The sequence below is a fragment of the Bremia lactucae genome, linkage group LG5 (assembly GCF_004359215.1).
Source record: "Bremia lactucae strain SF5 linkage group LG5, whole genome shotgun sequence".
Classification (NCBI taxonomy): Eukaryota; Oomycota; class Peronosporomycetes; order Peronosporales; family Peronosporaceae; genus Bremia; species Bremia lactucae.
The window spans coordinates 2,829,567-2,834,646 of record NC_090614.1 but is presented as its reverse complement, the minus strand read 5'-3'; positions in this window follow the sequence as shown (position 1 = coordinate 2,834,646).

Here is a 5,080-nt window from a genome sequence, read left to right as displayed (position 1 = left end):
GATTTAAATCATATTCGGACTTTTTAAAAACGCGATAAAAACTTATACGGGCCACCAAGTGCCTGCAGAATTGCATCGAGGCAAACGCCGTTAATTTTCTCTTGGAAGCATTGGGCTGCAACCCAGCATTTACGTGGGTTGCCATATGTCAAGGTATACCCCGCAACTTTCTTCAACTTCAACATGTCTGTCAGCATAAAAAGTATGACATTTCACGATAATGCTGCAAATTGCACAAATTTCTACGAAATAAAAGTCTTGGGGGAGTTTTCTACCAGCGTTTTAACACGGCCAGAAAGTCTACAGACTAATCATTACGAATACCGTCGGCGAATGTAAATAAAGCATCATTGTACTACTACCTTTCTGCTCCGATCAAAACTATCGACTTTTGATGTTTGAAACGGAGCCTCGGCCTTCACTCCTACGTTTGTCGAAAAAGTAATCAATGTCATTGAAAGCATTCTTCTCGCTTCTTGACCGTTCTTATTATCTCCATGCTACAATCTCAGGTCCTTGCATTTTTAATTGCTAAAATTGAAACTAAACTTCTGATTAAGCTGCGAGCTAGGTAGGTACAGTATCGTGAAGATATGAAAATCATCTTAGGCGTCCAGTTGCCGGCCTGTGATCAAGGTAAGACGGATCTTACGTCACATTAATCTTTTAAAACGCCGCTGAAACGATCAGGTGTCATTCAGAATTTCTTGCTGCGCCTGCCATGGTCTTTCTGAAATATTGTGGCAGTCATTCAATGGCTGCAACTTGATGTAGAAGACGGAGCGAAGCAGTGGTGCTATCGGAGACTCAAGCGCAATCGGAGCAGTCTCGCCATAAATATGCTTCAACTATAGTTTGAGATAATAAGCTAGATGCGGTTTCGCTGCCTTACTCAAACCCGACTACCAGTATTTTTTAAACCGTGACGGAATGACACGCAGCATGCAATCTGCCATTCAAAGGTTTAAACTAAGATGATCCAAATTATCATGATTCGCCTCGAATGTGCTTACTCTCAAATAATTATAAGATGATACAGGCGGATTCAAAAAGGCTGTTCAAATTTCTCGAGCAAAACGAAAAAGAAAACCTTTTCTGCGATCGTAATCTCCTTTTTTTTACTACAGTCGCCAGTCTTAGATCCTTCAAATGTCAACGATACCACGCTATAAGCCGCTGGCAGCAGCTCTGCAGAGGACCAATCCTTGCGACGGTCTCAGTCAGCAATTGTCAGAAAAACGGCTCGAAAAACGGCGCGTCTGACTGTCTCGCTCTCCTTTTAAAATAATGTAGAAAGCTAACGTCAGCAGATTCGTGATCTATTCGTCCCACTAGCAGATGGATGCCTACTACGCATTGCGGCCAAGAAGCCGAAAGCAGCCAAATGTTTGTGGACCTATTTTAATGCAGCTGTCCTTCCCTGCTACTAAACTGGCGTCAGGAGGGATCTCAGCGTTGTTGTTTGTAGAAGGCTACACTGGTCGTCATCACAATGTCGTGCAATCGTTTTGGCGTGCTTAAATTTGTGAAGGGCTTGGTTGCCGTATGCGATTATAATGTTGCATGCGCAGATTCCACAATGTCAAGTCATTGTTGCAAAACTACAAGCTCCCTTAAAAGTTAAGCTTAATTGCCACAAGGACTTGGTCTTGGGTCATCGGTCCTATTTTCGTCTTCTCAGATACTTCAAATTCAAGAAAAAAAATATTCAGATTGTAGTCGATTCTGCGATGATGCCATCCGCGTGGTATTAGCTCGCCAAGTCTAGCAAAATTCTTTTAGATATGAAACAATGAGATATTACTCCTCTGTAGTAAAAAGTCGGTAGACGGGGTTTGTAAAGATAAAAACTACCCATGTTCTTCGAATTTTTACATCAAGCACCTCCTCTGTTGGCATTAACTCCAAAGTTTTGCTCTCTTGCTGGTGCTTAACCTCAAGGCTTAATTGGCTAGAAAAAACTAGCAACGGCTTCGAATTTGCCCAACCTGCTTGTTTGTTGAGGTATGTAGACTCGCTGCGAGGCCTTACATTAAGCCATTATTCCCCGTACACATCATCGCTGTAAGCTACAGTATACACATGCCGGTCAATTTTCCGACTGACGCATGCAAAGGGCGCGGCATTGATCACCGCTGCGCCATCGACTTTCACTTACCGAAGGCAACAAGATCGAAAGAGGTACGAATGCTTGTTGCGTCGGTGACACTTGTGCGGACGAAAGAAGAACTAAGAATGTAGCAAGCGGTGCTCTAAAACTCGCAGAATGAAAGCTTAATTGCCTGTTGCTTATAAAAAAATACTTTTCATCGATTAAGAAATCGAAGTAAAAGTGTCCTTCATTACGTGCAAAGCCTTCGGGCGTCTAAATGGTGGTTACACTTGTTTGAAGAGGATGGACCACAAAAATGCCGATTGCTAGGCGCTTATTATTTCTAAAGCATATCACGACTATCGAGAGGAATCGGTGCTCGTCTATCGCTGACAGATTATTAACCAGCAAATAGATGCGGTTAAGGAGCATCGACGGTTGCGTTTTAGACATTGTCACAAGTGAGCGCGAGTATTCAATCATTATTATTATTGCTCGAAGTAGCGCAATGATAGATTGAGTCCGCCTTTCGGTTTTAAGTATACGTGACATGGTGTTAATGCGCGGAAAAATGCCAGATGATTGCGTTGCAATTTATAACTTTTGGAAGCATTATTGCACAACACAACTAATTAAAGTAATTAAAAGCCTTTCATATATTGTTGAATTTATTTTGCAAAAAGAACAGCAATCATCTTGGCGATTAGTCTGTCCTCGACACTTGTACGTGCAATAGAAATGCGGAACAATCAATTCATAACACCGTCACATGGAGGTAGAATTTATATTGCTTGTATTTTACATAGATATAATCCAGTCTATATGATACAAGTTAGTTTAAGCTTCAGGAAAAGTTCTTTGCTCCCTTTTCTCTTAACCGTGAAAGCGATTAGAAAACAATGGTCCCACCCGCAAATTCATCCTAATGCAGCAATGCGGTCTTTGCCTGATACGGTGCGACGCTACAATTTACCTTTGTGATAACCATCGGACAGACCAAAGGTGAAACTGTGTGGCACCTAATAATAGCTTTTGTCTGAGAGATAGCGGGCGTAAGACATCCAAAACACTTGCCTGGATTTGTGAGATTCGAAACGAGCTTCGATCAGTCAAATACGCGTTATGCGCGTGATTCGGGTGTGGCTAGTAGAATCAATCGCAGTTGTTGTCTTTAAAAAAATCACGTATACTTCCCGAACCTCGATGAGTCCATCATTCTTCTTCGACTTTTGTTAAAGCACTTTGCCGATGACAATGCACTGAGGGATTTAGATGGACATAAGTCCGAAGTTAGTGCCGCTGCGCATTAAGGCGGCGTAGTTGTCGATACCTTTCTTAGCAAGCAGCTTCGATGGTCGAGTGCTACAGTGCTCACCCTGTTACCAACCGAACCGTATTTGTCAACAATTTCACTGTAGCCAACATAACATTTGTTGACCTGATTTAGGATGTTGAGCGATTATGCGTGTTTAAACTTCTTGTTGCTAGATAGTCTTTCAAACCGCGGAATTTGGATAAATAATAGGAGCATATTACGCAAAAGTTCTGTGCACGCACCTTCTTAATGAGTGACACAGATCATACTTAAGCTGAATCATTAACAACACGACGTGATCATCGCTTGATGGGTGGCCAGTTATGGACACTGCCATTTGTGATTACAAAATGGCAAGCTCGGTGACATGACGTTGTGAACCTTCTCAGTCGTTCAATGATAAATTCATGGCTTTGGATTATAATATTGTCAAATGCGATAAGCAGACGCGCGTGGATGAACATGCTAGCGTTTTGAAGATGAGCAGGGAGTTTTTGATGGCCAATCCCGCGCTTTTGAGTCTCCTTTAGAGTGGCAATGGAGAAGGATGTTCTTGCATTTTATTAGAGAAACGGATCTTTACGTTTGATGCGTCACAAAGCGACGATAAGGCTGGCGACGATGCGATTACGTGAAGTAGCGCTATTGTAGAAGCAGCTTTTGATCCGATAAATCGTGATGTTGCGCACCGTATGCGAGTCGTAGAAGCAATTATACCGAATAAGGTGTCAGAATTACGTGGTCGTTACTCTAATTAAATTACTCGATGGTAAATTATAGATCAGCATTATTTGAGTTAATTATAAGCGAATTTGGAATTTTAATGAGCAAAAATTGCGCAATTTCTAGAGCTCCAAGTGTGAAGGTCACAATTGTATGTATGCTGTATTGCGTCTTCAATACACCTTTATGCTTATTACTACTCCATGCGAAGGTCATTGAACCTCAAGCAATTTGTACCATAAACAGCACAATTACTTTTCATCCAAATCCCAGCTTAAAAGTCTCGAGATTAGAGCTGCAACGTGCACATCATAGATGTAAAAGTGAAAGGAGAATTTTGGATCAAAATAAGTACACCTTGTGTTACCTAATGACGATTTGATGGATTTAACTCAAGCTTATTTAAGCTCACTTGTTATTAGTTAACAAGCCCATCGCGATTTGGTGCACAACCAAGGCGACACTCCCGCTTTAGCAAAAAGCTTCACAATTTCACGATATTTCCGTCTTTCAAACTTCCCAACGCCTCAAACCTTTTTCATCCGATTTCGGACAGCAGTGACAACATTCATGATACTGCTGTTGCCGTCTGTCCTCGCTTTGTTAAGCTGCGCAATCGCATCGCCAGTCCCTTCGCTTCGTGACGCTTCATCTGTAAAGCTTCATGTCACTTACAAACGCAAGAACATGTTTTTCCATGGCCACTCGGAATTTGACATTTTCGCCACGCCCGTATTTTACAACAATGCTTCCAAAGTGCTCTACAACAGCTACGCCACCTTTAATGACGACGATGAGACGCATGTTTACACGGTGTTTAATGGATCTGCATTTCTCACGACTACAGATGCGTCCAATTCTAAAATGACGCAGTGTCTATCTTCTAGCATCATACCTTTTGATGGAATTCTACAGGCATTGAATGATGCCACCCCGATTCCAAGTGCGAC